We start from the raw sequence: 12,710 nt of genomic DNA on the forward strand, positions 1-12,710 counted from the left end.
TATAGGGCAACAGACAGGTCCCCTATCCAAATAGTTTGGAATAGGTGGAGTAGATGGAAATTAGCTATCCATCTAAAGTTTAAGTATAAAAGAGATATATAATGTATTTGACCAGCTATAGAAAGTCACCCTAGAGAGGAAAAATAGCTTCCCTGCCAATCCCTGACTGTAATCAGACTGAATATATTAACATATCTAAAAAAGGAATTTTCAAGAAGAAAAACAGAAAAAAATTCCAAAACACAGAAATAATATATCCACTATTTCTGCCAGGAGGCAATAAATCTAGAACTAAAAAGCAAAATAAAAACATGGAAAAAATCCCCAGCTACTTGAAATTTTTTAAAAAAAATCTGTCCCCCAAACTTTGATCAAAAAGAAAATCAAATATTACATACTGAAGAATGTTAATAAAATATTTCAAACATTAATATTAATAAACATTAATAAATATTAACCCCTTAGAAAAATTCATAGCCTTAATTCAAGTCAACAAGTATTTATTAAATCCCTGCTGTAGGAAAGCTGTTGAAGCTGGGGCAGTTTATAAAGTGACCCCCCAACCAATTCCAGAGCTGGATTGAATCCTGAACCTTTTATTTATATAATCCAATAATTTTTTTAACATCAGTTTGAGCTGACTTTCCCTCGTTTAGGATGAAAAGAGCTTTTAGGGAATAGAGGACCCCTTTTCTCTTGTGACACTTTCTTCCTTTGGTCAATTAATCTATGACAAAGGAAGCAAGAATATACAATGGAGAAAAGACAGTCTCTTCAATAAGTGGTGCTGGGAAAACTGGACAGCTACATGTAAAAGAATGAAATTAGAACATTCTCTAACACCACCCACAAAAATAAACTCAAAATGGATTAAAGACCTAAATGTAAGACAGGATACTATAAAACTCCTAAAGGAAAACATAGGCAGAACACTCTTTGACATAAATAGCAGCAATATTTTTTTGGATCCGTCTCCTAGAGTAATGGAAATAAAAACAAAAATAAACAAATGGGACTTAATTAAACTTAAAAGCTTTTGCACCACAAAGGAAACCATAAACAAAACGAAAAAGCCTATGAACTGGGAGAAAATATTTGCAAATGATGCTACTGACAAGGGATTAATTTTCAAAATATACAAACAGCCCATGAGGCTTAATATCAAAAAAAAAAAAAAACTCAATCCAAAAATGGGCAGAAGACCTAAATAGACATTTCTCCAAAGAAGACATACAGACGGCCAACAGGCATGTGAAAAGATGCTTAACATCACTAATTATTAGAGAAATGCATATCAAAACCACAGTGAGGTATCACCTCACACCAGTAAAAATGGCCATCATTAAAAAGTCTACAAATAATAAATGCTAGAGAGGGTGTGGATAAAAATGAACCCTCGTACACTGTTGTTGAGAATGTAAATTGGTGCAGCCATTATAGAAAACAGTATGGAGGCTCCTTAAAAAACCAAAAATAGAGCTACCATATGATCCTGCAGTCCCACTACTGGGTACATACCTGGAGAAAACTCTAATTTGAAAAGATACATGCACTCAATGTTCTGGTGGCACTATTCACAATAGCCAAGACATGGAAACAACCTAAATGTCCATAGACAGATGAATGGATAGAGAAGATGTGGTACATATATGCAATGGAATACTACTCAGCCATAGGAAAGAATGAAATAATGCCATTTGCAGCAACATGGATGGACCTAGAGATTATCATATTAAGTGACGTTAAGTCAGACAAAGACAAATATCATATGATATCACTTATATGTGGAATCTAAAAAAAATGATACAAATGAACTTATTTACAAAACAGAAATTAGACTCATAGAAAACAAGACATACACACTACTGTAGATAAAATAGGTAAACAACAAGGACGTACTGTATAGCACAGGAAACTATACTCAATATCTTGTAATAACCTATAAGAAAAATATCTGAAAAAGAATGTGTATATATATATATATGTATATGTACAACTGAATCACTTTGCTGTACACTTGAAACACAACATTGTAAATTAACTATACTTCAATAAAAAAAAACTTTAAAAGAAGAATATCTTCTTTGCAGCGTTTTAAGTGTTCAAGACTGGCTGCAGAGGCTGGAGGCTGGCACAGATTTGGCACTGGTGAGCACAGAGAAATGGTAGCAGGGGTTGGGGGGAAGCCCTTGGATGAGAACACGAGTTAGAGTGTGGAACAGAGGTCCCCAAATCTCCCATACATCTGCCTCATGGATGGGAAGCATTTAAAAATACAGACTTCGAGCCCTATCCTGAAACTACTAAATCAGAATCTTTGGAGGTGGGGATCTCGGAATGTGACTTCTGGATGATGTCCCATAGCAAATCTAAAACCAGTCTGGGGACTTCCCTGGTGGCACAGTGGATAAGACTCTGCGCTCCCAATGCAGGGGGTTGGTCAGGGAACGAGATCCCACATGCATGCTGCAACTGAGAGTTTGCATGCTGCAACTAAGGAGCTGGGAGCCACAGCTAAGGAGCCCGCCTGCCACAACTAAGACCCAGTGCAGCCAAATAAATAAATATTTACAAAATAAATAAATAAAATAAAATAAAACCAGTCTGACTAGTGTTTAAGCACTAGCAGGAAAGAAAAGGAAGCAAGGTTTGTGTGAGAAGAGAGTGGGCCAGAGGCACAGGCAAATGTTAAGATTCAGTGGGTAAAATACTGAATTGTCCTTATTATTTATTTCTGTTACTTAAATTTGTGCTTTACTCTTCTGTGCTGTCTGCTCTATTGTTTAAAGCTTATGCTAATTTATTTTTTTTTAAGTGCACTTTTAAGAAAACTTAGGGCAACTGAATAGTAAAACATGCTCTACCAATGTATAGAAAATATTCATGTTAGACCATGATTAAAACAAACAAAACAAGCAAACAAAACTCAAATGTTACTTGTTGTTCATATATCAAAATATTCAGATGCAAATGAAGGCCGACCAGCAATATTATAATCGTCATAAATTATATAACTGGCTGATACCAAATTCACCCTTGTAGATAAAATCTATGGACTGTTTAATATAGTCCAGGCACTGCTCTAGGTAGATATTATCATGATCTCCATCTTGCTTACTAGGAAACTGAAGCTTAGGAAGCTTAGGTAATTATCCTAAAATCACATAGCTAATGAGTGACAGAGGTCAGATGTCAGCAGGAAAGCTGATGCCCCATCAGGGACAGCAGTAGAATTTCTGTCTGGGTGTGGGAGGCCATGCCAGCTCATGTGTACTCACGGTACCTGAAGATCAGGAGCCTGTAGGCAAAGCCAGCCCACAGTCGAGGCCGACAGAAAAACACACTGGTTGCTTCACGTGTGGCCGAGCACAGTTGGTAGCAGCTTGCTACCTGTAAAGACGGTTATTGAAGTTAAAGAAATTTCCTGTTGTCTTTAGGTTCACAAATGGTCAGAACATCCATACATGACTGTAAAGTGAAACCAAGCAGAGGGAAGTGCCGGTCTCAAACACCAGAAGTTAGGTTGAGTGTTTGTGTAAAAGAAAGGACTCTACACGCAGAGAGAGAAGAGAAAGGACCAACTATAGTCCATATCTGTGGACTGATATGATCAGCAAGGTAACTCTGATAGAATTATTTTTTAATTTATTTCACCCTGAAACAAGGGTCCGCAAATGACAACCCATGTGCCAAATTAGGTCTGCCACATTTTTTGTAGGTAAAATTTTGTTGGAACATAGGCACACTCACTAATCTATGTATTATGATTGCTCTCACACCACAATGTCATGATTGAGAAATGGCAACAGACACTATGTGGTCTGCAAAGATGGAAACATTACTATCTGAACCTTTATAGTAAAACTTTGCTGATCTCTGCTCTAAAACATATTTCACAAATCTAGGTTTAAGATTTAAAATTTTAAAGAGATAAACGCAGTCTTGATACACATCTGAGAGCCCTTATTTCCTTGAATCACAGGTATCAAACACATGGGGAGGTAAAACCACTTGAGAAGGAACAAAGTATAAGAGAATTCAGTTGGACCAGGACCTTTGACTTACAAGGTCAATTTTTCCTCCAGAGGAAATCTCCTGTTTCTGATTTCACATTTTCTCTCTTAAGAACTCGTGCTGCCATAAATTTGTCAGTGAGGGCCTGCTCTGTGTCAGAGATAATTCTAAAATATTTACATTCATAATCTGACTACTTCTTCTTTATCTCCTTCCCCCTTTTCTCTCCCTTTTCTCTCACAGAATTATAGCTGTTAATTTTTAGCTGGGCACATCAGAGTCCAGAAAAACAGACATTTCCCAGGCACTCTGATAGCTAGAGCTCTGAATGGACTTGGGTCCTGCCAATAAGATGTACTCTTGAGAGATCTGAAGAGATGTCAAAATCATGCTTTACTGCGTCTGCAATTCTAGGCAGGCTTCTGTCTTCCAATGCCCTGACCCAGTTTAAGGTTGCCTTATGATCCCGATGGTTTCCCAACAGCTGTAGGAACATCTGCATTGCTGGCTCCACACTGTTGAACTGTTCAGAAAGGATTTCTTCAACCCTCCAACTGATTCTCTAAGCAATAACAAAACCTGTACTAAATCTTTTTCTGATTAGACTAGTTAAAATGGCTTCTGTTCTTTGCAAGTGAACGTTGGCCAATACAAAATCTGGAATTTAGAAATGGGGTGATGCCCTAAAGTATATTAATGTACGTTTTCTTGACTTAGCAGTCCAAGAAGCAGATGATGAGGAAGGACAGGTAGCAGTTGGTCCTCCTTATCCACGAGTTCTGCATTCACCAATTCAACCGCAGAACCTGAGGACACTGAGGGCAAGCTGTATCTCTGCTAAGGAAAGGACAGAGAATCTAAAGCTGTAGCAGAGAATCTCAACCTGTGTCAGAGAATCTAAAATATTTGTAAGCCTGACGATTTGGTGCTTCACAGCATTAAAAAATGTCCACTGTGTCTGTACCTCCACACTAAAGTGATAATAAGAGTTAGCTGTGAAGGAGTACAGTGGCCCCAACTATTTACAAGGATCTCTAGAAAGCCTTCTGGGCTGGGCAAGAAGAATCAGTACAGCAGCACAGATCAGATTAAGGGTGTTGCCCTACCACTCAAGACCCTTATTTTAGGGCATTATGGAAGCTGCCTCTATTAGTTGCTAGGGCTGCTATAAAAAGGTACTGCAAACTGGGTGACTTAAACAACGGAAATTTATTGTCTTACAGTTCTAGAGGCTAGAAGTTTGAGATCAAGGTGTCCACAGGGTGGTTTCTTCTGAGAGCTGAGAGGGAAAATCTGTTCCATGGCTCTCCCCTGGCTTTTGGTGGTTTACTGATAACCTCTGGTGTTCCTTGGCTTGTGGCTGCATCACCTTGATCTCTGCCTTTATCTTCACATGACATTGTACCTGTGTGCATGACTGCATCCAAATTTCCCCTTTTTTTATAAGGACACCAGTCATACTGGGTTAGGGTTCACCCTAATGATCTCATTTCAACTTGATTACCACTGTAAAGATCTTGTCTTCAAATAAGGTCACATTCTGAGGTACTGGGAGTTAAGAATCAAACATATCTTTTTGGGGGGGACACAATTCAACCCATAAACACCATAATTAGGTTGAAAAGAGGCTGTGCAGATCATAGCAGGTAATAATTAAAGCAAGATCTGCAGACTTTTATATATATATGTATTTGATTGATAAATATATATAATACATATGTGTGTATATACATATGTACACATATGTGTGTATACACACATGTGTATATACACATATATACGTGTGTGTGTGTGTGTGTATACACACACACACACACATATATAATGTCTAGATGATTTCTTTGGGTACAATTTTTACACTGCAACTGACCAGAAGAAAGACTGGATGCCTATTAAGTTAAGAGGAAATTCTTTACCAGAGAAACCATAAACCTGGCCTGCCAAAGCCTGACTGAGTATAATGCAGATTTAAGTACCCAAACCTACACTAGCAAAAAGCAGGATGTGAAAGTTTTGCAGCCCCAAGAAGGGCAGACTCTCCAATGCCCAATGAAGATGTGATCGAGGAGGCTAATGGACAAAGAAGGACCTCCAAGAAAACAAAGCCAGTAGTCATGGAGATGATAGAGGAACCAGAGGTTTTTGGATGGGCTAACCTAGAAAATTATAATAGTCTATTGCCAGGGCAGACATCTCTGAAATTTCTGCCCATTGCAATATTTTTTTTTTGGAAGGGAACTTTTTATTATAGTTATCCTGTTCCTATTCCACCATAGAAGTGGTGTGTGTGTGTGTGTTGGGCATGGGGGAATAACTCACCAGTCACCTCCTGGATCACCTGTCCACAGGTAGCCACATCTGGACCTAATGGAGAGAACTTTGTGTCACTCAGATATCCTGGTCTTTGAGCTGGGTTTAGTCTCTGGAAGATGGAACTTTGAAGTCATTCCTCTTAGGTAAGGTATGAATTTTCCCTATTTGGGAAAAAGGGTGCTCACAGATCTCAGGGATGGAAGTGGTGGTCTATGGCAGACTGCTAGATGTCCTCCAATAGCTGTTCTTCCCCTTTCTTTTAATCTATGGTGATAGAACCTCCAATGTTTTATTTGGACATAAGATCACTCCAAATAAAGACTATATATCTGAGTCTCCCATGCAGCTACAGCTGTGGTTATGAATTAGTTTCTGCCAATCAGATGCTCTCTTGAAACATTTAGAAGGCAAGAGCCAGGAAAGGCAATGTGGAAGTCTCTGGTTTGCCTGCAGTGGCTTCTTGATCAGAGAAGCTTTCCTGGTCATGGTAGAAGCAAAGTAGTTTTAAAACTGGTAACCAGGGCTTCCCTGGTGGCGGAGTGGTTAAGAATCCACCTGCCAATGCAGGGGACATGGGTTCAAGCCCTGGTCCAGGAAAATCCCACATGCCGCGGAGCAACTAAGCCCGTGCGCCACAACTAATGAGCCTGTGCTCTAGAGCCAATGAGCCACAATTACTGAAGCCTGCGCGCCTAGAGCCCGTGCTCCGCAACAAGAGAAGCCACCACAATGAGAAGCCTGCGCACTGCAACAAAGAGTAGCCCCCGCTCGCCACAACTAGAGAAAGCCTGTGCACAGCAATGAAGACCCAGTGCGGCCATAAATAAATAAATAAATAAATAACCGGTAACCATAGCAGCAGCTTCCCAAATGGACAGGTGGCTTCCTGAACATAGAAAGAGGCAATAGGTCCCTTGGTGGCCCAGTTTTACGCTATGACTCTCAGATTTATTTTTGAGACCTCAAACTATAACTGATTTTATCAGTCTTCCCTACAGTTCTATAGTGCTCTCTGGAAAATTCCTTTTCTATTTAAACTAGCAGAGGGAATTCCCTGGCAGTCCAGTGGTTAGGACTCCACGCTTTCACTGCCAAGGGCATGGGTTCAATCCCCGGTCAGGGAACTAAGATCCCTCAAGCCATGCAGCACAGCCAAATTAAAAACAAAACAAAACAAAACAAAACTAGCAGAGAGATTCTGTTTACTGCAACTGAATGTGTCCAATACAGATTGGAATTTTTTTTTCATTTTATGGATGAAGAAACTAAGGCTTAGAGGTAAACCAGCTTTCTATGGGGAAAAAAAATGCCCCCATTTGTAGCATTTGACACCATCTGTGGTAAATACTCCTACCATGGCTGATTTCAAGTCTCCAAAGGTTTAAAAACTTTTAGGCAAAATTCCTGAAAGTTTAACAATTGGCTCTTGCAAGCTGGCTCCTGTTCTAACACACCCCTGCTTACAAAATTTAAGTAACTTTCCCAAGGTACCAAGTCAGTATGTATTTAACAAAAAGATTGAAAATAGAATGATATTTATTCTGCCTAAAAAACCATTATACTACAGAATGTTAATTAGAAATATTAAGGAATTCTAAAGAATGTTGTTAAAAGCAATAATGGAACTACATTTATATAAGAAAGCTTCTATCTTTTTTAAAGATAACACACTGAAGTATTTCAAAGTGAAAAAAAAAACATTATCAGGAGAGTTTTGGGCTGCCAGCGTTTACACTAAACAGAAATTTACATCACATGGTATAAATGCTTCCAATGTGTTCACTTCAGAGATTTCATTAATGAATGTTGAGACGGTAGTGGAGAAGTTCATAGTGTTTTTAAAGCTTTAGGTAGGATTGGGGTGAGTAGTCATTACCGATGTTATTACATGCACATGACATAAAGGGGATTTAAACAGCTTAAGACCATCAAAGTTGCAGGTGGAGCTTAAGGAATGAGGGAAATAATTCATAAATTGAAAAATTTAAAGTTGGTGCTTCTTGACTGCTGTGAAACTGAGTTTGTGGTTGAGGTAGTTATGAAACTGACCTACTAGAAAATTCCCGAAGACCAAAAGGTAAACGGAAACTGGGCATTCTTCAAGCATGTTTAGATCATCATAGTATTGCTTTTTGACATTAAATGAGCAATAGAGAAACATATAGTGTACTTTCTATTTTTCTGTGGGGTTTGTGAAGAAATTTGTTGCTTAGTCTAATGAGTTGGACCTGGCCATTGATCGAGCCTCCTGAGAGCAATGACGCCAGGCATCTATTTTTTAACCTCGCTGTGACTGTGACGACCCGGCCAGGGCAAAGGGTTTTAGGTAAGTGCTCAGAAGAAACCTTAAAATGAGATGACAGATCTTATTTTTAAAATTTTGAGCAAAGAGCTAAATAATCTGCTAAAATAAAAGATAAATTGTGCAAGGCACACAATTATGAACATTTCTTAGATCTTAGCATTCAAAAATTATAAGGTCCTACTGTATAGCACAGGGAAACTATATTCAATATCCTGTGATAAACCATAATGGAAAAGAATATGAAAAAAGAATGTATACATATATATAACTGAGTCACTGCTGTACAGCAATAATTAGCACAACATTGTAATTCACCTATACTTCAATAAAAAATAAATTTTAAAAATATTATAAGGTGAGAGAGGTAGGAAAGAGAAGTACAAAGGAAAGGAGGTGGGTAAAGCAAGATGTGAGTGGAAGGCTTAGACATGGGCCTTCTCCGTCCATTGAACAAGCCCAGCAAGCCGCTGCCCAGCTCCAGGCACTCTGGAGGCACTGCAGGAACCAGGGGTGGGCTGTGTCCTCTCAGGGATTTATTGACAGGAAGACAGGATGAGTTCTCCTTCTCTAGTCAAGTGACCAAACAGGTTTTGCTTCGACACATTGCAGGGTAACAAATAAATGTATAATAAGATAGAGATAGTTCTCAAATTTGCTATTTCTTTATGTGGAAAGGATATAATTCAAAAGGGACTAAGAGAATTTCTTAGAAGGTAATGTGGAGTTATATGAATCCTGTTCTTTCTCAGATATAATTGCTTTAGAAACATTTGCCCTGGTTTCCTTCTATGAAGAAACCCTTATTGAATAATTAGAAAATATTACTGCCTGACAAGTGAGAATAAATGCTAAGAAAATAGATATTTTAAAGATAAAAGTGAAGACACAGTTTTACCTAAAAATGCCACTGCTTTAAAGATAAATTAATTTGAATTCCTACATCAGTCAATAAGTCTTTTGAATCTTTTGTTTTAATATTTCTTCCACCCATCCTGACGTCTTCATTCCTCTGTCACCACCACAACCTCATGTTTATAGTATTATATTAGAATCTTAATGGTATGGAATACATTTCCCTACTTCCAGTCCTTCTCAGCCCAAATCTGAGAATGGAATTTTCTTTACGGGAAGGTTTAAAGTTTCAAATTCAATATCTTCAGTAGATACCGGGCTCCTCAGGTTATCTACTTCTTCTTGAATAAGCCTTGTGGTTTGTATCTTTTAAGGAATTTGACATTTTTCTTGTTTCTTAAGGTGGAAGCTGATGCCATTGACTCAAGGTCTTTCTCCTTTTTCAATATAGGTATATACAGGAAGAATACTCCCCCTATATTACTGCTTTAGGTAATATTACTTCTTTAGCTGTATACCATAAAATTTCTTTTGCTATGTTTTCATTTTTATTCAGTTAAAACTTTTCCTAATTTTGCTTTAGATTTCTTTATTGACTCATGGGTTATTTAAAAGTGTGTCACTTAATTTCCAAGTAGGGTTTTGTCCAGATAACTTTCTGTTATTGATTTCTAATTTAATTCCATTGTGGTCAGAGAACATACTTTGTATGTCTTTTGATACTCTATCTTGATTGCAAACAGAAATTCAATCCCATATATTTGGACTTGTAGGTTGTTTGTAATTTTTGTGCTATTAAAAACAATTCTTGGACGAAGATGAACTTGGAATCGTTGCACCCATTCTTTAGTATTTTCTTAGGTAAATTCCAAAAAGCAAAAATTCTGAGTCAAAGAGTGTTTACTTTTTATAGAATTTGTATATACTGTTAGGTGGCTTGTTTCATGCTTTTCTTCATATTCAATAATGTGCAAATACTTTCTTCAGATCATTTTTTTCTATAACATGTTCTTTCTGATTGCATAATACTTTATTGATACACCAAATTGTATTTAATAATTCTCTCTTGTTGGACATCTTGGCTCTTTCTAATTTGGGACAAATTTCCATAATGCTTTAATAAATTATATTGTGGATCATTAGTTTCTGGGAAAATATTGACCTCATAAAAGCAGTGATTTGGGAAAATCAGTCAGGGACTAGATATCTGTTGAAGACATTGAATCAAATCAAATCTAACACCATATTAAAAGGATAATAAATTATATTGTGGATCATTAGTTTCTGGGAAAATATTGACCTCATAAAAGCAGTGATTTAGGAAAATCAGTCAGGGACTAGATATCTGTTGAAGACATTGAATCAAATCAAATCTAACACCATATTAAAAGGATAACACATCGTTACCAAGAGGGGTTCATCTCAGGGGTGCAAAGTTAGTTTAGCATTCGGAAAGCCAATCAATGTAACTTACCATGTTAACAGACTAAAAAAGGAAAACAATATCATCATCTCAATGATGAAGAAAAAGCATTTGACAAATACCCGATGTCGATCCTGATAAAAACACTCTGCAAACTAGGAACAGAAGTAACAGCCTCAACCTGACAAAGGACATCTATGTACTGCTAACATAATGATGAAAGGCGAACTTCTTCCTGCTAAGATGAGGAAACAGGCAAGGATGTCTACTCTCACCACTTCTATTCAACATCGTACTGGAGGTTTTCACCAGTCCACCAGGCAAGAAAGAGAAATAAAAGACATCCTGATTGGAGACGAAGAAGTAAAATTGTCTTTAATCACAGATGACATGATCATCTATATAGAAAATCCTATGGAATCTATATATCTATATATTTACTAGAGCCAACAAGTAAGTTTAGCAAGGTTGGAAGATGTGTGATCAATATACTAGCAACAAACAATTGGAAATTGAAATTAAAATAACAACATTTATGATCACATAAAACATGAACTACTTAGAGATAAATATAAGAAAAAAAATGTGGAAGACCTGTGCACTACAAATATAATGAGAGAAATTAAAGAACTCCTGGGACTTCCCTGGTGGTCTAGTGGTAAAGAATCTGCCTTACAATGCAGGGGATACAGGTTCGATCCCTGCTCAGGGAACTAAGATCCCACTTGCTGCAGGGCAACTAAGCCTGAGTGCCATAACTACTGAGCCCACGCGCTCTGGAACCCATGCACCACAACTACAGAGCCCATGTGCCCTGGAGCCTGTGTGCCACGACTAGAGAAGAGAAAACCCGCACGCCACAACTAGAAAGAAGCCCGCACACCACAATAAAGAGCCCACGTGCCACAACGAAAGATCCCGTGTGCCGCAACTAAGACCCAACACAACCAAAAATAAAATAAATAAATAAATCTTTTAAAAAAGAAAATAAAGAACTCCTAAATGAATAGAGAAGAAATGCCATGTTTATGGATAAACATGGATAAAATATCAATTCTCCCCAATTTGATATATAACACAATCCCAATTAAAATCTCAGCAGGCTCCTTTGTAGATGTTGACAGCTAATTCTAAAATTCATGTTGAAATGCAAAGGATGTAGAATAGCCAAAACAACTTTGAAAAAGAAGAACAAAGTTGGTTAACTTATACTCTCTGACTTCAAGTTTTAGTATAAAGTTACACTGATCAAGGTTGTGATATTAGAATCAAGAAGACAAATAGCTCAGTAGAACAGAATACAGAATCTAGCAACAGACCCACACACATATGCTTAATTGATTTTCTGCAAAGATGCAAAGGCAATTAGAAGTATGAGGTTAATTGAGTAAATTATTTTGTACAGGATGCAGCCATTAAATTTTGCTGTAAAAATACATATGTCAACATAGTAACATGTTCATAATACATTCAGAGAAAACTGTAGGGTCTAAAACCGTTTATGAATTATTATTCTATTTTTGAATAGGATCTATATTTTTTTCAAAAGGATACACACACAGATAAATACATGCATACACATACAGTAGTGACTGTTAATAGTAGGAGCTTAGAATTGCTTATAATTTTAGTTTTGCTTTTAATGTTTATGCTTCTATTTTATTTATTTATAATAGATATACACTGTAATAAAAGACAAAACCAAAACATTAAAATGCTGTATAATTATTACATAAAGTGCAATAACAGTATTATTTGGGGAAAAAAGGGGGTTGTGTGTAATATAAAGAATGGAAATATATT

The sequence above is a fragment of the Eschrichtius robustus genome, chromosome 2, assembly GCF_028021215.1.
Source record: "Eschrichtius robustus isolate mEscRob2 chromosome 2, mEscRob2.pri, whole genome shotgun sequence".
NCBI classification, from domain to species: Eukaryota; Metazoa; Chordata; class Mammalia; order Artiodactyla; family Eschrichtiidae; genus Eschrichtius; species Eschrichtius robustus.